The sequence below is a fragment of the Danio rerio genome, chromosome 16 (assembly GCF_049306965.1).
Source record: "Danio rerio strain Tuebingen ecotype United States chromosome 16, GRCz12tu, whole genome shotgun sequence".
Lineage (NCBI taxonomy): Eukaryota > Metazoa > Chordata > Actinopteri > Cypriniformes > Danionidae > Danio > Danio rerio.
Window position 1 is genome coordinate 14,447,513 of NC_133191.1, and position 20,884 is coordinate 14,468,396.

Here is a 20,884-nt window from a genome sequence, read left to right on the forward strand (position 1 = left end):
TCATTTGAATTTAAATGTATTACCTTTCTATTCCAAAAGAAGTCTTGTTTTAATGAATATAACTGTTAAATAAAACTGTTTCCTTTAAATGCAACAAAAATGATTGCCTATATTAACTGAGAAATAAATAAAGTATTAATTTTTAAAAAAAGGGCTGAGCACTGTATATGTATTTTCTTTATCTCTTCATATTTCTGAAATCTGAAACCTACACACACACACACACACACACACACACACACACACACACACACACACACACACACACACACACACACACACATATATATATATATGAAGATATCTAATATAATTAAGCATAGCTATTTTTAACACAGAATATTCATTTAATATAAGAATAATAGAATGCAAAAGCAAGAGACTTTATTCTCTATGCGTTAACCATGGTTGAATGAATGAATGAATGACTAAATGAATACTAGAAACTCATCATACACTTCTAAAAATTTTGGAGAGAATGTGGAGACAAGATTAAAAAAAATATTTTTATTACTGATTTAGGAATATAATTTTTTTTTTTTAACATATACTTTTTTTCTGATTCAAAAAATAATAAAAAAAAAATCTAATTTCTCATCTTGCACGCACGAACCTCCTTAAACAACACTGAAATACATCACTGCCGGTCGGCCGGTCACATAAGGTCTAGTTGCAGGAGTTCAAATATTTCAACGGATCTGCAGCTCAATTCAGATCCGAATTTTCCCGCATACGAAGATGATCAAAAATCCACGCAGCTCCCAGATTACTTTCCATTGGAAATGAATCACTTTCACTCTGTCAATTGTCATGTGCAGCGAAAAGGATGCTTGGCTGCCACAAGAGGGCGTATTCCAACAGTCGTGTCCGAATGTCATGTACAGTGGAAAGGCGGCTTATTAGTTGGAAAATATTTGTAAATAGCCAAGAGCATGGAGTCAGTAAACACATTTATTTTTTGAAGCATTGATAACAAAACTAACATCACTAGGATTAATCTTAGCCTGGTTGTTAACTTGCTCTGGAGCAGGCTAGCTGCAAAGAATAAATCTCCATAGTAACTTAATTTAGCCTGCTTTCATGAAAGTGAGTCGAGCTCAATTCAGCCAGGATACCCTAAGCTTAATCCCTTATCTTACTTTTGTGCAATACCCCTCAGGTCAACAGTAGGGCATAACAGACAACACTATAAAATTCTTAACCAAGACTAACTTTTTGTCTAGTTAGAGACAAGACAACCCCCTTAAGTGTTGTATTTTTAATAAATAATAATATTAAATTGCTACTAATTCCCCATTTACACTAATTAATACATTTAAATGAACAGGAATTACTGACAACTGGCATGCTTGATAATAACAATGGCCACATGACTGCTTCAATAGCATTCTGCAATCTACTGGAGCTGACAGGGGCAGGACTTATTTACAGTAACTCCCAGGTTTAATCCCTAATCATCTGGAGACTGTAAAGAGAACAGCGGGAGAGTCGCTGAACAAACAACAACACTGGCAAATGGAAAGCGACACACACACACATGCGCACACACACACACAAACCTCTTTCTGGAGCACAGGTTCAGCAGGGGAGCGGCGAGGGTTTGTCCAGATGACCCTAAAAACACAAATGACAAAAAGCAAGATGAGCTGCACAGGTCTTCACACTGAGCCTCTGTCTACGCCTTTTGCAACACCTCTAATAATAAAATCAGCAGCCGTACCCTTGTGACTGACGATGACGTCATATATCCCCTGGAGTGTTTGCATGAGGTTTGGGCTCTGTTCACTGCACCTCTCCTCGCCTCGCTCTCTGCTTCCAGACCAAAGGTTCCACTGAGACAGGCGCTGGTCTGTAATGTGCACAATACAAACAAATTTCTTAAACACATTGCTGCATTTGAGGATCAGAATTGAAAAAAATCAGTTTCAGTTTGTTCCATTTTTTTTTAATTCCAGTTTTTAATAGTTCTTTTCTCATATGTTGTACTATAAAAGTAAGAGGAATCATGAAACATTTACAATGTGTGTAATATGTAAAAAATATTTTTAAACTGCAATTATCAGGCATGCGATCAGCTGAGGACAAAAAAGAAGGAAGATGAGACCCCACAGCCCTTCAAAAAAATAAAAATAAATAAATTATATACAGTTGAAGTCAGAATTATAAGCCCCCCTGTTTATTTTTTCCCCCAATTTCTGTTTAATGTGGAGAAGATTTTTTCAACACATTTCTAATCATTATAGTTTTATTAACTCATTTCTAATAACTGATTTATTTTATCTTTGTCATGATGACAGTCAATAATATTTGACTAGATATTTTAAGACACTTCTATGCAGCTTTAAGTGACATTTAAAGGCCTCACTAGGTCAATTAGGTTAACTATGCATGTTTGGGTAATTAGGCAAGTTAGTGCGTAATGATGGTTTGTTTTGTAGACTATTAAGAAAAGTTTAGCTTAAAGGGGCAAATAATATTGACCCTTAAAATGGTCTTTAAAAAAATTAAAAACTGCTTTTATTCTAGCCGAAATAAAACAAATAAGACTTTCTCCAGAAGAAAAAATATTATCAGACATACTGTGAAAATTTCCTTGCTCTGTTAAACATCATTTTGGGAATATTTAAAAAGAAAAAAATTCGAAGGGGGCTAATATAAATATGAATGATTGCAACTGTAGGTCTACAATGATATCCCTGAAAGATGTCCAGATTTAAGCAGGTCATCTGCTTTGATGACGATGGGAGACATGCCCACAAATTAAAGGGTCCTATTAAACCCTACTCTTACAGTAATTTATACAACAAATATTTCTATAAACTCTATTTAAAAAAAAGGATTGTCATCAGGCATTTTTTATTGTTATTATTATTCCTAATATTATTACTACTGCACAATAGTAAATGTGTTACATTTCTGTCACAATTATCTGGAGATGAAGAGATATTTACGCTGATAATAGACAGTAGCACCTCCTGCAAGCCTCACTAACACCACTTCCGGCAGCAACCTAGCTTTCCCATGTAGTCTCCCATCCAGGTACCCTGCTTAAACTTCAGTGGACAACCATGTGAGAGTTGCAGAGAGCTAGCTGCCAACCTTCTCATTAAATCTTGACCAATCAAATGCTCTCTAGTGTCTGACATGCCCCGCCCCCTTTAAGACGCTTCTCATTTGCGTTTAATTTTATGTGTTTGATCTTAACTACTCTTGCAGAGCTGTGAAAAAAACTAAATGCTATTGGCTGTTAAAAGGGGAGGAGCTACTCCATATCCCACCCTCTCTTCATTTTTCAGTTGAGGTCATGTAAAACGTTAAATAAAAATTGCCCATTTCAAAGCACTTCACGGAAGCTTTAATGAGTTATGGGTGTGTTTTGGGCATAACGTGCATCAAACAAATCAGCATCTCATCTCCCATTCCCTTTGAGAGCAAATTGCAGTCGTCCCATGGTACAATCACTATTTAAGCAAGGAAACCCTGTTTATAAAAATACCCATGTACATGTGGACATGGCCTAAATGTAATGTAAATGACTCCTCGCTCAAAGTCCTATGCTTCTCTTCTCTCCCTGCTCTCCACGCATTCCTGTCTCTACAGTCGTATCCATTAAAGGTAAAAACCAGCCCAGAAATAATAATGTATTACAACCAAAATAATACTTTGACATAAAGACAACGTCTAGTATTTTGTTATAAGGTTGTCTGTTCAGGAACTTTTGAATTTTCAGGAATTAAAATTTTTTTCATATCTCTTAAAAAAACAGTAATACTAGGTACTAGTGATGCGCGAATGGCGGTTATATTTGTGGGCGCTGCGGACAATCCGCAGGTCGGGCAGGTTGGGTAATAATAAAAAAACATTATGATTAACTGCGGGTGGGTCACGGGAGATGGCAGTGGACCAGCGAAAAAGCAGAGTGGGCTTTGCAGAATGGGAAGATGAGACAACCAAAATAATGGATGAAGTGCAAGAGTACTGTTAAAACTTTCAGTTAGAGGAGTCATCAGAGGAAAATCTGCAGTCGTTCTAGGAGAAACAAGATCGCTTATTTCCATGACTGCTACGCCTTACAAGGGGAATCTTGCATTCCTACAACAAGTGGTGACTACTTTATATATATATATATATATATATATATATATATATATATATATATCCACGGTGACCTATCATCATGCTTAAAACAAAGATTTAAATGACTAAAGTGACGATAGGATGCGGATGAATTATTTTCCCCCCTGTTTATTTTTTTCCCATATGTCTGTTTAACAGAGAAAAGATTTTTTCAACACATTTCTAAACACAATAGTTTTAATAACTCTAATTTCTAATAACTGATTTATTTTATCTTTGTCATGATTACAGTAAATAATATTTGACTAGATATTTTTCAAGACACTTCTATACAGCTTAAAGTGACATTTTAAGGCTAATCTAAGATAATTAAGTTAACAGGTTAGTATAGTTAGGCAAGTTATTGTACAGTATAACGCTGGTTTGTTCTGTAGACTATGGAAAAAAAAGCTGAAAGGGGCTAATCATTTTGAGCTTAAAATGTTTTAAAAAAATTAAAATCCGCTTTTAGTCTGGCCAAAATAAAACATTTTTTTTTCCAGAAGAAAATATATTATCACACATACTGTAAAATTTCCTTGTTGTGTTAATCATCATTTGGGAAATATTTAAAAAAAGAAAAAAATTCAAAGGGGGGCTAATAATTCTGACTTCAACTTCAACTGTATGTCAGCTGATCCACGCCTATCTACTATAATCAAACAACCAAAATCTGTATACGTTGCATCCCTATTAGATACTGCTAATCATTCATTAAAAAGCAGTACCTATTAAGGAAGCTACAAATATAGAATTTAGTTATACGATTATAGTCTGAGGAATAATCACAGTTATCACGATTATTATGCATTAATTTATTAATAAAAAAAACTACTAGTTTAGAAAGTCATGTGAAAACTCCTTATATTTTAATTTAAAGTGTTATTTATTGTTGGTCAGTAACCAAATAATACAGCAAAAATTAATAATAAAAACAAACAATAGTCAATTTCTCTTTGGACTTGAAAATAAGCCAAAAACGTTTTTGGAATTTAAACATAAGTAATAACTTTACATTGAAAAGAAATGACAGAAAATTGTATTTGTGTAATGTAAATCTAAGCTACATATTAGCTAAGAACTTTCCTTTTAAAGAGAACAAATGTAGTCAAAGGTTGCTGCACCCCTGTCTGAAAGACACTTTTGATCAAATACACTACAAAATTTAGTATTTTCCTTTTGTATTTTTTGAAGTATGAAGCTGACCGATCTGCTCTTGTCACATGACTCGTGGCATTCTTCTTACTAGGTGTGCCTGGAAAGCGTGAGCGTGTCGTGCCGCTCCTGCACGCATGTTGTCACCAATATGGGAGCCTTTATTGGAAATATGAACTTGCGTACGAAAACAGGATATATAAACGGCCCTAAATGAATAGCCTCAGCCATAGTTAAAATTAGCCTTTAATCCAGTGCGCATGCATTTTGTGTACAAGGTCGGAACTTTAAACTAGCACACAGTTAGCATAACTTTATTTATTTTCAGCAGTTTTGTTCCATGCAGAAACACGATGTAGAGAAGCCTTTATGATTTATTAACCATGACGAATTAAAGCAGGGTTAATGGTGAAATCGGTTAATCATTGAATCCCTGGCATCTAACAAATAAAATATTGTATATAATGAATGAGTACTGGTGTTATTAGGAAAAGTACTAGCACTTACATATTACTAGTAGTATTAGTAGCTAATGAAAAAATAAAATGTAATGGCTCAGTATATTTCAAACGAATTTTTAAAGCCACATCTTGCAGACACACAATGGAACAGTGTTTAGTACTTAAAGACACAGTGCAATGTGGTGGTGCTTCTCGTCTGTTGTGTGTTGTCTTTAAAATATCTCCTCGAGCGATCGTACAGGTGCGGATACATCTGTAGCAGCTTTGCTACTCGACCCTCCAGCGTATTCATGTTAATAACTTGGTGTTTGTGTTGGATGTTGTTCCTCGGTCTGACCTTATTTGTAAAAATGAGATTGCAAAATCAATCGCACATCAAAAAAGATGAAGTTCCAGACCACACCCACTGATAGTGTAATCGACACGGACCAATAATATCTCAAAGATGTTTAGGAGCCAAAATGAACTTCAGAGAGTTCATTTTGAACTCTGTTCTGGTCGGATTTTGTTATACATAACATTATTTCAGGTCCTTGTTCTATTTTGCTTGAAAGACATCGGGGTCTTCAGTAACAGTTTTATGAAAACAGATAGTACTGTTTTAAGAATTAAATGTAAAAGTGGATTGCCTTACAGAGCTCTACTTAGTTAAAAGTAAATGATACATGCCGTTCTTCGTAAAACACGCAGCCAAAAAGTCATAGTCTATCCACTAAACACTGAAGAACTGTAATGTGAAGTCTTTCTTTGTCTGTCATCCGTATTTTAAGTGCAATAATCGGAATGCACTGAAATACACTTTTTCCCTGAACTCAATGGGACACAGTAGCGTGTACGTGCCAGCTGCGCTTGCCGTTAACCACATGTCCTCTTCTGCCCTTTTGACTAATGCTGAGTGGAAATAGAATTGAGGTGGTTTTGGGAGCTGGTCCAGAGCTACGGCCCGCTGAGCGTGAAGGAGGAGAGGAGAGGAGGAGGAATAGCTGATGCCATGTTCTTCATCAAGAAACCGCCTCAGGTCACAAAAAGCGCTATAAACAGACTGTCCCACTTAATGTAAGCGTCCTTTCGTGGAACAGGTACATGCGCTTACATACGGTACATAAAGTGAGGATTGCTATGAGAAAGGTACACTTCAGCCATGCACTAATAATGTGTTATTTTAAACAAGAGGATATCAATTAATGGGTGTTATCAAAAGATTTTCAAAGCCATCTTTTCTTGACTTCTTTGAATATACTAATACAAATTACGTCTACTTTTCCATTTTTTAAAGCGCTTTTCCTTTGTAGGGTTCTTTGATTGGAGCCAATCCAAGTCTTTCAGGCTATATGCAGGAAAACATCTGGAGGGATGGATATGACATACAATTTCACCTATTTCATATTTAGAATCTTGGCCCTAAGTAAGGAAAAGTCTGGACATATTTTCCCCTGTAGATATCTTTTAATAAGGTCTCAGATGTCTGAATATAACAGATTGTGCTGGACTTTTTAGCGCGGATTGTTTATTGATCTAGACAAAATGTAATTCACCTTTTGCACAAAGCCTGGTATTGAAAAAGGAAGTGATGCTTTAATATTTCATATTACAGAAACAATTGGACTGATGATTCCAGAGGTCTCAGTCTGCTTGTTTGATGCACACCAGGCTTTAGATGGCTGCATTCATACTTATTCAGATAAATCACATCAACAGAGCAATCAAACCATAGTTTGTCTGTTTCAAACCACACCTGTCAAGTATAAATACACCATTAAAAAATGACAATTTATATATCTGTTTTCTTCTTACGTTTTGGTTTCTACTGCATACTCTAAAATAATTGACACCTTGCCCTCTACTTGGGTGGAGGGATTGAGTTGTATTCACTCTTGCTCAATAAATGTAAGACTACAGCTCATACAACTTAAAGAGATGCATAGATTACACTATACTAAAGCCAAACTTAATAAGCTTTATCCTTCTATCTCTTCCTTGTGTGTCAGATGCAAAGGCGCAGTCAGAAACCTATAGGCATTTATTCTGGTCTAACAGTTTTGACTTTATTCCCACACTGTAAAACCCAAAAAGTTAAGATAACTTAAACCGTTTGAGGAAACCGATTGCAACAAACTATTTACTCTAAGTTCAAAAAGTAATCCAAATGAGTACTGTGAACTTAATCCATTAGAGTAAACAAAACAATTTGACCACAATAAAAAGGATAAATAAAACCAACTGAGTATTGTAAACCTAAAAAGTAAAGGCAATTCAAACCATTTGAGGTAATTGATTGCTACAAACCATTTGAGTTAAAAAAGTTCTGTGAGTTTTGTGAACTTACTCCATTTAAGTTGAAGTAATGAGGAATTTAATTAACTAATTACCTTCAACACTGAGTTTAAAACTCTTTTCAAATGAGTAGACTTAACTTTTAAAATGTTTTGATTTACCTACACTCATTCCATTTGATAAAGTTGACTGTTGGGTTTTACAGTGCTGGCTTTTGAAATGGACATTAAAATTGATGTGGCATTTGATTAGCATTGTTTTGGATGTTCAGACCAGCCTCTAACTTGACCTAAACATCAACAACTCTCCCTTATGTTTGGCATGGTGCTGGTCAAGAAAGTGCTTCTGCAGGAGTGGAAATCCACGACACCTCCAAGTTTTTTTAAATGGTTAGCTGAAATGGTTTCTGCCCTCAAACTGGAAAGGTTACAATTCTCTAGATTTAGCAAAGTGTATGACAAAATATGGGTCCCCTTTCTTAGATCTATATGTTAATAATGTCTCTGTAATTATTTATTTTTCTCCTTCCTTTTTACATTTCATTCTATTTTGTTTCTTATTTCATTAGTCTGGCTGAGATTTTTTTGGACGGTGCTGTATAATTGATCTATTGCTTGCCAGTGTTTTGTATATGTACATGGGTATCAGGTAATAACACCGAGATAATTTTGTTAACATATATAGTTGAAGGCAGAATTATTAGCCCCCTTTGAATTTTTTTTCTTTTTCAAATATTTTATAAATGATGCTTAACAGAGCAAGGGAATTTTCACAGTACTGTATGTCTGATAATATTTTTTCTTCTGGGGAAAGTCTTATTTGTTTTATTACAGCTTGAATAAACACAGCTTTAAATTTTAAAGTCAAAATTATTAGCCCCTTTAAGCTATATTTTTTTCGATAGTCTACAGAACAAACCATCGTTATCTAATAACTTGCCTAATTACACTAACCTGCCTAAGTAACCTAATTAATCTAGTTAAGCCTTTAAATGTTTAAGCTGCATAGAAGTGTGTTGAAAAATATCTAGTCAAATATTGTTTATTGTCATCATGGCAAAGATAAAATAAATCAGTTATAAGAGATAAGTTATTAAAACTATTATGTTTTTAGAAATGTGCTAAAAAAAAAATAAACAGGGGGGCTAAAATTAAACTGTACATGATGTACACTACTGTGTTATGTTTTCCTAAAAAACTTCTATACATGAAGTTTTAAAAATGTCTGCACTTTAGACACATTTTAAATCTACTTAGGTAGTATACGTACACACAAGAGTGGGCGTGGCCAGCAGAGCAGGGGAGTGAACAACTGTTGTCAGTTTGCTCATGAAATGAGACCTGAACCATGAGGTGATGCATGATTTGATAGTTTACAAAGATAAAATGCAAAGAAATAAACAGCAATTTAATTCCCTGCTACCTTTGTTATTTGTAAGTTCATATACACACAACGACAATTTATATAAACACTAAATGAGGACTTCTCCCTCAATACCCGGGTCTGAATGCAGACTCAGTCCAGCAGGTCTCTTGTCCTGTCTATTTTAACCATTAGCTCTGTTGGTAATCTGGAGGATTTAGGCAAACACAGCAGCACGGCGACGTGTCTAAATGTGAACAAACTCCACAGATAAAAGACAAAGTTCGCCATTCTCCAATTCTTCTACTGCTCTCCCTACAAAAATGCTTGCTGCACACAAACAGCTTTGCTGTATCGGCCCTGGCAGGATCGCGGGAAAAAACATGCAACAAACCCCGTGGATCATGGAAACAAACACATACAACCCTTCATGAACGGCAAAATCCTGTGTGCCGTGGATCTGTGGACGCGGTCTCACCCAGTGATCAACATAGGGTTACACAGCCTGGCACTAACAGGTTTGCCTTACTTTTGGAAAGCATGCACAGTCATGAATAATTAAGAAGCCGGCTCTTCTCATAGGATAAGAAAACTCCACTATGAATAATAATGAGAAACTAAAGCTTGCAGTTTTGAGCTACGTCACCGATTTTGATCCCACCCCAAAAATCATTTTAAATCGGAAGCTGAAATTAGCTGACAAAAGCTCAAAATAATCCAGTGCACCCCACAATTAAAGCTGACAGGTGCTAACATTGTCTTAAGTGATGCTCAACAGCTGTTAACATCTGTTAAAATATCAAAAAAAGTACTCAAGGGTTTCTTAAACCTTTAAGAGCCCACAGACACCCTGTATTATCAGATACCCTTTTAACCTATTAAGCAGTATAAGTAAGTACATGTAATTTCCTAATATATTAAAATAAGGTTAAACTATTCTGTATAATGTACAATTTATTATGAGCTTAAATGTCATCTCTGTATCAAAATATATTTGTAATCACAAAGTTTTGATGATGCAGCAATAAAGTACATTTAAAATAATACCTTGAATATCAAATAACAAACTGCATAATTATAATCAACCTTTTTACATATATATTTGCCAACATGTCAAAATAAGTATATTAAGATTATTTTTTATTCATCTTTCAGATCTATTAGCCCCCTTTGAATCTTTTTAAAATATTTCCCAAATAATGTTTAATAGAGCAAGGACATTTTCACAGTATGTCTGATAATATTTTTTCTTCTGGAAAAAGTCTTCTTTGTTTTATTTCAGCTAGAATAAAATCAGTTTTTTTATTTTTATAAACCATTTTAGAGTCAAAATTATTACACCTGTTAAGCTATATATTTATCAATAGTCTACAGAACAAACCATCATTATACAATTACTTGCATAATATTCATAACCTGCCTAGTTAACCTAATTAACCCAGTTAAACCTTTCACCTGTCACTTTAAGCTGTATAGAAGTGTCTTGAAAAAAAGATCTAGTCAAATATTATTTACTGTCATCATGGCAAAGATAAAAGAAATCAGTTATTAGAAATTAGAGTTATTAAAACTATTATGTTTAGAAATGTGTTGAAAAAATCTTTCCGTTAAACAGAAATTGGGGGAAAAAAGGGGGGCTATTAATTCAGGGGGACTAATAATTCTGACTTGTATATATTTGGCACAAGCAAAACTTATATAGTACATAATATACTTATATAGACTTAAACAGTACTACCAGAATCTGTTTAGGATTTAAGTACACGACAAATATATTAGATAGAATTAAACTTCTTTTATACAATAGGGACTATGTTAGATTTAACAGTAAGACAACTTTCAGACATAAATGCACAGCAGCCTGCATAATTAAGCTAAGAGTCAAAATAAATGGAAAAAGGTCAGAAAAAGTCCATAAATTATGAACGAATTTGTATTTTTAGGCCATGTATTCTTTTAAGAGCAAAGAACAACGGCATGCACACGCACACACTCACATCATTTACAAGTACACACACTACTGGACCTGACTTGGAGCTGGTGTCTTCAAGATCCTCTTTCTGTCTCTCTCCATCTCCTCTGCTTCCGTTCTCTCGCTCCACCATCTCCTCCCTCAGGAGAAATCCCTGTCTGTCTCTCATTTTCTCATAGTTTCTCACCAGAAAAACGCCGTGTTCCAAGACGAAGCTCCTATCAAGGGAATAAGAGCAAATGACTAATATAAAACAAATGTAAGACAATGGGAAATATGAGTGTGCAGGGAAGAGCAGTGCATAAAATGGACCATAAACCATAAAGGTAAGTGTGCAATTGGTAGAAATGTTTTATCAGTGTTCTGTGTGTTCTTGCCTCTCCTCACAAGACAAGGGCATCATCAGGAGGGGGGAGGGGATATTTTCAGCATCACTGCCTTTCTCCTGCAAATAAAAGTCATTGGCAAAGTGACCAAATTGACCGTGCACTTTACAGTGATTCACAATGATGCAGTCACATTCAGGGTTCCCACTCTAAACCAAATGTCAAATTCCCTGACTTTCACTGACAAAAAAGCTGAATTTCTATTAACCATAATGATTAAGTATTCATTATATTCATTTATTCATATATTTTCATTCGGCTTAGTCCCTTTATTCATTAGGGGTCGCCACAGCAGAATGAACCGCCAACTTATCCAGCATATGTTTTACACAGTGGATGCCTTTCCAACCGCAATTCAACACTGGGAAATACCCATATACTCTCTCAGTCACACTCATACACTAGGGTAAATTTAGTTTTTTTCAATTCACCTATAGCGCATATTTTTGGACTGTTGGGGAAAGTGGAGCTCCCTGAGGAATCCCATGTGAACACGGCAAGAACATGCAAACTCCACACAGAAATGCCAACTGACCCAGCCCGGGACTCAAATCAGCAACCTTGTTGCTGTGAGGTGATAGTGCTAACCACTGAGCCTCCACGTCACCCTTCATTTTATTAACAATATATAAAAAACATTTACTGAGTTGATCGTAAAAAATTTGACATTATAAAACATTTTTTAATGAGATTGTTAAAGAGATAAAAAATTTAGTTCATTTAGATTCATTCATGTATAAAATAAGATGAAGTATAAAGTATAATTCATGTATAAAATAAGTAAGTAATAAGATGAAAACACTTACATTGTTTCTTTCATAGTTACTTTTATATAAATGAAAGAGATCAATGGTTCCCCTTCGGGGGGAACTTCAGCACTATAAGTGGATTTGATTGTAAAATCCACGCATTGGGAGGTTCGGTTCAGAAGCTACTCGTCTGAAAAAGTATTGAACGGGCCAATTAAGAATGAATTGGCAGCGCAAGCCTGCGCAGGTGAGCGGCATAAGCAATCAACTGAGTATGTAAGCTCACCTGGCGCCAGCAGACGCTATCCTTTTCGCTTCAGAGACTTTCTGATCGAGTCGATGAGGGTTCCTCCTGCTGTGACCAGCGATTCTGAGCGAACGAGAGCATTCTCCCGGTCCAGAGTGTGTACACGCAGTGGCAGACGGTCGAGCTGGGTTTCTCCCTTGCCTGGCGTTCTTTGGGTCCGGTCCTCCAGAGCGGTGCGTATAAAGTTGCAAACTTCACAGAAAGAGCAACACAGTCGTGCAGCACGTCCTTATCAGGACGGCGCTCCGACTGTGCGTTTCTGGATGCGGTGGTTTCCTGTCCTCGGATGATGGGCGCGGGCACTGCGTTACATGTCTGGGGGTCCAGTATGTTAATGCGCTGCTCGCGGGCAGTTCATGTCGTCATTGCGATGCCATGACTGTTGCGCAAGATCGCGGTTAGCCTTTGCAAAAGGGCGAACCACCCCAGTTGTCCCCTGCTCTGCAGCGGGCACTCGGGCAGATCTGAGGGTTTCAGCGAGAGATAATCCGTCGCCCACGGGCCCGCGGACCTCCCGCTCCTCTAAGCGCTCCATCCAAGCTTCGGGCGGGGGAAGCGATCCGTCTAACAGATGGTAGCCCTTACGCCCGATGACACCGGAGACCAGATGTCCACCGCGGCATCGGAGGGTGGGCTTTCATTGTCCGATGATGATCCAGACCCGCTCGCCCCCTTCGGGCTGGTGAGCGCTGTCACTACGGATCCTGAAACGGACATGTTAGCCGTGCTTTCCCGGGCTGCTTCGGCCGTGGGTTGGAGATGGTTTATCCCCCAGCTCCGCGGCCGGACCGACTAGAGGGGCGTTCCCTTCTTCCCGGAGGTGCACAGTAGGCTCACGCGGTCTTGTAAAGCACTTTTTTTCTGCTCGTGCTGCGTGTTCCTCCACCCTAACCACTCTTGACGGTGAAACAGCCAGGGGGTATGTGGCGATTCCTCAGGTTGAGTGCGCGATGGCGGTAAATCCGCGCGGCGCCTCTTCTTGGCGGGGTCCGCCTCGTCTCCCATCCAAAGCCTGTAAGTTATCTACCTCCCTCGGAGCTAGAGCTTACATAGCTGCGGGCCAGGCTGCTTCCGCCTTGCATGCGATAGCCACCTACCAGCGCTACCAAGCGCAGGCGCTGGCCGAGCTGCACGAGGGTGGGTCCAACCCAGGCTTACGAGCTTCGCACCGCCGCCGACTTAGCTCTTCGGACTACTGAGTCCGCTGCGTGTGCGTTGGGGAGGACGATGTCCACATTAGTGGTCCAGGAGCGCCACCCCTGGCTGATATGCGCAAAGTCGACAAAGTCCGCTTTCTTGACTTCCCCATATCCCCAGCCAGGTTCGGCGACACTGTCTGTGAATTCACCCAGGAATTCAAGGCGGTGAGAGAGCAGTTGGTGGGTGATGTCTTATCGGCGGTCCGTAGCCCGCTCCGCCCGCCGTGCCATTCATACCTGCTCCTCGCCGAAGGCGCCCGCCTACGAGAGCTGCTCCGCCCCCGCACACGCCTCCGGCGAAGCGAGCGCGTCGGGCACCTCGGAAGCAGGCAGCCCCCCTGCCCAGAACGCCGCTAAGTCCGGCAACGGACCGCGAAGCGCCCCTGGGACAGGCCATCTGGAGAAGAGGGAACTTGCTCTTTCCCCGCTGGAGGGCGGGGCCCCATTTCCAACGGCACTTTTTACTGCCATGAAAACATTATGAAAGGGCACTTTTCACTTCCCCAGATGTGACAGCCCGAAATCTGCCAGTCTGGGACGCTATGCTTTCTAGCTTGCAGATTCGGTGCGTTTCGCCAGTGGCTCACGAGCGCTGGGAGGACGGTCTCCTTTCTCCCACCCCTCGAGCCTCCCCTCCGGAGCTCGGGTTTGGAGTGAGAGCAAATATCTCACCTCCAGCTTTTCCGTGGGACCCGCGAGCTTCCCGGATCAGCACACCCACTCCACGCTGCCCCACTGCTGGTACGTCAGCGATTGTAGCGATGAGTCCATTAGCGAGAGCTCTGCCTGCCTGGTTAGCGCGGGCCAGCTCTTCGCTGTGGCTCATACGCACAATCAGACTCGGCTATGCGATTCAGTTCGCGAAACGGCCCCCCATGTCACGGTTGTGTATTCACCAGGGTCAGCCCCCTGTCCGCCCCTGTCTTGCGAGAGGAGATTGCTGTCCTCCTGGCGAAGGATGCAATCGAGCCGCTCCCTCCAGCCGAGATGGAGAGCGGGTTTTACAGCCCACGCTTCTTCGTGCCCAAAAAGAGCGGTGGGTCACGGCCAATCCTAGATCTGTGCGTTTTGAACCGCTGCCTGCACAAGCTGCCGTTCAGAATGCTCACGCAGAAGCGCATCCTCCGGTGCGTTCGTCCTCTGGGTTGGTCTGCAGCATTAGACCTGATGGACGCGTATTTCCATGTCTCCACTCTTCCTCGCCACCGACAGTTTCTGCGGTTTGCGTTTGAAGGTCGAGCTTGGCAATACAAAGCCCTCCCCTTCGGGCTCTCTCTGTCTCCGCGGGTCCTCACCAAGCCCGCGGAGGGTGCCTCAGCGCCCCTTCGGCTCGCGGGCATCTGCATACTCAATTTCTTTACGACTGGCTGATTTTTGCCCTCTCTCGGAGCAGTTGATTATGCACAGAGACAAAGTGCTCTGGCACTTCCACCTGTGGGGGTTTCAGGTTAACCGAGAAAAGAGCAAACTCGCCCCCGTGCAGAGGATCTCTTCTCTCGGGCTGGAGCTGGACTCGGTCACCATGGCAGCGCGCCTCTCCGGAGAGCACGCTCAGCTGATGCTGTACTGTCTGAGAGAGCTCGACAGTAAAATAGTGATCCCACTGAAACTATTTCAGAGGCTCCTGGGGCATATGGCATCCGCAGCCGCTTCATGCCGCTCGGATTATTCTATATGAGACCACTTCAGCACTGGCTTCACGATCGAGTCCCCAGACGCGCATGGCACGCGCGCGCACACCGAGTCTCTGTTACTGCGCTGTGTCGCCGCGCCCTCAGCCCTTGGAGCGACCCCTCGTTCCTACAGGCCTGGGTGTCAGCAGACACTTCCAACACGGGCTGGGGGGCTGTGCGTTGCGGGCATGCGGCTGCGGACCTGTGGAAAGGTACCCAGTTGCATTGGCATATCGCCTGGAGCTGTTGGCAGTGTTCCTCGCTCTCCACCGTTTTTTTCCGGTGCTGGAGCGGCAACACGTGCTGGTCAGGACGGACAGTACGGCGGCGGTGGCGTATATCAGCCGTATAGGGGGTATGCGCTCTCGCCGCATGTCTCAGCTCGCCCGCCGTCTGCTCCTCTGGAGTCATCCGCGGCTGAAATCGCAGCACGCCATTCATATTCAGGCAAGCTCAACCGTGCAGCCGATGCGCTCTCACGGCAGCCTTGCGTCCTGGAGAATGGAGACTCCACCCCGAGTCTGTTCAGCTGATATGGGCGCGATTCGGGGAAGCCCAGATCGATCTGTTGCTTCCCCCGAGATCGCTCATTGCCAGTTGTTCTTTCCCTGACCGAGTGCTCTCGGCACGGATGCACTGGCTTACAGCTGGCCTCGGGGCACGCGCAAATACGCGTTTCCCCCAGTGAGCCTGCTCGCGCAGTTACTGTGCAAGGTCAGGGAGGACGAGGAACAGGTTGCTGGTTGCGCCCCTCTGGCTCAACTGGACCTGGATGTCAGAGCTCTCCCTCGCGATAGCCCTCCCCTGGCAGTCCCTTCGAGAGAGCACCTACTCTCTCAGGGACAGGGCACCACCTGGCACCCTCGCCGATCTTTGAAGAGATTTTAGACGCGAGGAAGACTTAGGTAACCTCCGACTGCGTTGGCTAATACCGTCACTCGGGCTAGAGCCCCCTCCCCGAGCGCGCCTATGCCCTGATGTGGAGTCTATTCACTGAATGGTGTGTCTCTCGCTGAGAAGACCCCCGTAATTTGCCAGATCAGCGTTGTGCTTTCTTTACGCCGAGAGAAGTTGGAGAGCAGGCTGTCGCCCTCCACACTCAAGGTTACGTGGCTGCCATCTCCGCTCTCATAACGCGGTGGCTGGCAGCACCGTGGGAACGCATAACCTCATCATCCGGTTCCTCAGGGGCGTTAAGCGAATTAATCCACCCCGCCCCCTCTCATGCCCTCTTAGGATCTCGCCCTCGCTACACAAGCCGCGTCAGATCCCTTCGATCCTCGACTCAGTATCTTTCTGTCCCTGAAGACAGCTCTGCTGGTCGCGTTGATATCGATTAGAGGGTCGGGGACCCGGAGGCATTTTTCGGTCAGTGACTCGTGCCTGTAATTGGGCTGGCTTCTCTCACGTCCTGAGACCCCGCCCGCGATATGTGCCCAAGGTTCCTACCACTCCGTTTTAATACGAGGTAGTGAGCCTGCAAGCGCTGCCCTCGGAGGAGGCAGACCCAGCCCTTCTTATTGTCCAGTTCGCGTTTTGCGTATTATCCGGACCGCACTCAGAGTTTAGATCATCTGAGCAGCTCTTCGTCTGTTATAGCGGTCGGCAGCAGGGAAGTGCCGTACCGAAATAAGTTCCCACTAGATTGTGGATGCCTTTCTTTCACTATCAGAGCCGAGATGAGCCGCGTCCCCCGAGAGCGCGTGCGCACTCCACTCGGAGCTTCGCATCCTCTCGAGCGCGCGCACGCGGCGCCCCTCTAACAGACATCTGTAGAGCTGCGGGCTGGGTGACACCCAACACATTTGCAAGGTTTTACAATCTGCGAGTGGAGCCGGTTTCCTCAAGGGTATTAGGTAACCCTTGGTGATTGAGGAAACAATTCGGTAGGGTGTTGAAACACGCTTGCTGCGCCATTTTCCCTAACACGGAGATACGTGCGCCTTTTTATCTGTCAGTAAAGTTCCCCGTCAGGTGAGCCCTGCAGATTCCTCCGTGGCCCCCAGCACTGACTCAGCGGAGGAGTCACTTGCTGGCCCACTACGTTGTAGGTCTGCCCGCTGGTCAGCCCGCGTTTTGGGTAAAGGTGCCTGCTATGCGTGATCCCCACTAGGCGATCCCATATGCTTATTCCGCCACGGTTAAGTCCCCCCCCTGGGCGGACCCGTGTCTTCCCTCCCCGCTAACCACTCTTTTGCTATGCGTACTCCCCCTTTTTAGGGCTAGTCCATATGTAAATTCTGCCATCTATCCCCCCTTGGGTAACGGATGGCCTCCGCAGCGTCCTCCCTATCGGGATTGCACGCTTCCCAACGTACTGTCGTATTTTCCTAGAATTATCTAGATGCTCACGACTTCCCAAAAAATATATATAAATCCGTAAAACTTCTGTTGAAGTAGGATAAATTAGGGCCAGGGACACGTTGGAGGACCGCGCCCCCCATGATGTGGGTGCGTCACGCTTGCTTGACTATCTCCTCATCGGGGGTGTTGGTAAGGTGCAGTCATTATGGCGCTTTCAATGGGCTCCCAATGCGTGGATTTTACAATCAAATCCACTTATAGTGCTGAAGTTCCCCCCGAAGGGGAACGTTCGAGGTTACTAAAGTAACCCTTCGTTCCCCGAGGAGGGGAACGGAAGCACTATACTCCGTCGCCATAATGACTGTCCCTTAGCTGTTGAAAGTCTCTTCAGCTTAAAAAGGATAGCGTCTGCTGGCGCCAGGTGAGCTTATATACTCAGTTGATTGCTTATGCCGCTCACCTGCGCAGGCTTGCGCTGCCAATTCATTCTTAATTGGCCCGTTCAATACTCTTTCAGACGAGTAGCTTCTGAACCGAACCTCCCAATGCGTGGATTTTACAATCAAATCCACTTATAGTGCTTCCGTTCCCCTCCTCGGGGAACGAAGGGTTACTTTAGTAACCTTGAACGTTCTTCAGGTCAAAAGGTAAAGACTTAAGAGTAAAATGCAAGAAATGCCCGAAATTTTCATCGCATATTTTGCAAAAGGTTGCCACATAAAGTACTTTTAGGTTGCAATGATACAAAATATCAGCAGGTAGGGCAGTCGCCTCACAGCAAGAAGGTCGCTGGTCCGAGCCTCGGCTGGGTCAGTTGGCATTTCTGTGTGGAGCTTTACATGTTCTCCCTGCGTTCGCGTTGGTTTCCTCCGGGTGCTCCGGTTTCCCCCACAGTCCAAAGACATGTGGTATATACTGGTGAATTGGGTAAGCTAAATTGTCCATAGCGTATGAGTGTGAATGAGTGTGTATGGATGTTTCCCAGTGATGGGTTGCAGCTGGAAGGGCATCAGCTGCGTAAAACATGTGCTGGAAAAGTTGGCGGTTCATTTCGCTGTGGCGAACCAGGATTAATAAAGAGACTAAGCTGAAAAAAAATGAATGAATGAATAATACAAGTTTTTCCAAAATTCAGGAGGGGCTGACTAAGGCCTAATCTTAATTCTATGCCTTAGCCCTTCCCCTTAGTTTGGTAGGGGTATGCCAATTCTCTTCAAAGGTGTAGTATTAAGGGGAAGGGCTACATAGCCCTTGAAACTGATACTTTTCAGCAGCACACTCTTACCAAGGGGTAATAAAATTTCCCAGAATACAGCATCTACAAGGCAGTTTTGCTGCACACAGAAGTAAGGAGATGCGCAAATTAGTATTTTTGTCATTATTACGAATTTTTCAACAAACATGCACGTTTTAATACATTCATAACGATGTTCGTGTTTTACTGTCATGCTTTAAAAAAGCGATGTGTAAAAAAGCTAAATTTTGATATCTATAACCCAACACATCTTTCACATCTTCCCTCAATGACACTTGAAAACCCTGACAAAAAAGTCTAGCAGCTGTCAATAAGCTTTATACAGTGTCTGGTATAGTGTTAATGTTGTTTTCCTGTGTTTAAACAAAGACTGTAAAATACACAAGACATAACACTCGTATAGTTTTGAATGGGGAAAAGTGTAACGGTCATTATGGCAAATAAAGTCCCACCTATTAGTACAGGAGCCAATCATCAATCGCTATAGACTGACATGTCTCCAAGGAAGAAGCTCAGACCAGATGTGTGTTTTTGTAGTCAACAAATGAACTGATATCTCAGCGAATACTTGCTTCATAGACATAAGAAACATATCCACATAAAGCCTGTATGAAATAAAGCTGTCTGCATAAAACGGACGCGATGTACAGTCTATCCTGTCAAGCGCACATCACATGACAGCAACTACTCAAACACCCACAAACTTGTAGACAGAGTCGCTGTCATCTCTGGAGGAGATTCGCCAAAGACCAAGTTGTGAATTACTTCAGAAGAGGAGAGCAATAAGAGGATCATTACTTAGAAGATAATAATGTGTAGAATGTCCATAAATGAGGTTGGTGTCGTGATCTCGTTCCTTTCAAGTGCACCTACGCACTAGCTTGGGCAAACTAAAAAAATGAAGACTTTGTTTGGTTTGAACGTTTTAAAATTAAACTTATGAGAGTTGTTTAATTTTATTTCTGATTCCATGTAATCGTAAGCTTAGCTAACAGTTTTGGAGAATTTGATGTTCCCCCAATCAGACCGAATGCCCAAGCATACTGCCTGAGAGGTGTTTTAAAGATGGCTGCCAAGTGAAATGACTTGCCTTAAAGGGATTTAAGTTTAGATGAATTTTCTACGATGTGAATGCACAGTACATTATGAGCTTATTGTAACATTATATCGTTATTGTTATGGTTGCCGTACATTTGTAGTATTTTTACCTCCCGTTTTCTTTCTCTCTCTCTCGCTTCTTCCCAGCCTGTCATTTCCTTTAGGTCTGCCTTTGCAACAGCCGGTTGTTCGGGAGACCAAATCATCATTGGGCGACATGGCGCAGCATATATAAAAAAAAAAAAAAAACGCCAGAAAGAGCAGAAGAAAGCGCTTTTTCCTTTGATCTCGTTTTTGTGTGTTTTTGCTGACATGATTTTGTTTTTCGTTGTTTTTGCTTAACTTTTGTATGGGTAAAATTATTTTGCATTATTTTGGCCAATTTTGAGACACTTTTTGATTTTTGTACATCTTTATTTTGATTGTTTTGTTTGTTACTTTCTGGACCAGCTCTCATCCAACAATATTGAGAGATATACTTCAAGTTCTTTTCTCAGAGTAAGGTGGATAGGGAAGATGTTGTACGACTTCCATTATGCAAACACGAAGATAATGCATTTTTAAAGACATCAG

The 20,884-nt window shown here is 41.9% G+C and overlaps 1 pseudogene across 1 annotated transcript in view; it reads right to left on the minus strand.

Annotated features, from left to right (window-relative positions):
* Positions 1–20,884, minus strand: part of LOC100537860 (ash1 (absent, small, or homeotic)-like (Drosophila) pseudogene) — a 72,785-nt pseudogene that overhangs the window by 9,497 nt on the left and 42,404 nt on the right. Inside the window, exons 10-13 of the transcript NR_147500.1 lie at positions 11,718–11,785; positions 11,395–11,558; positions 1,721–1,849; positions 1,560–1,614 (exon numbers count right to left, since the gene is read on the minus strand). The product of NR_147500.1 is annotated as an ash1 (absent, small, or homeotic)-like (Drosophila) pseudogene (transcript). The remainder of the gene's footprint in view (positions 1–1,559; positions 1,615–1,720; positions 1,850–11,394; positions 11,559–11,717; positions 11,786–20,884) is intronic.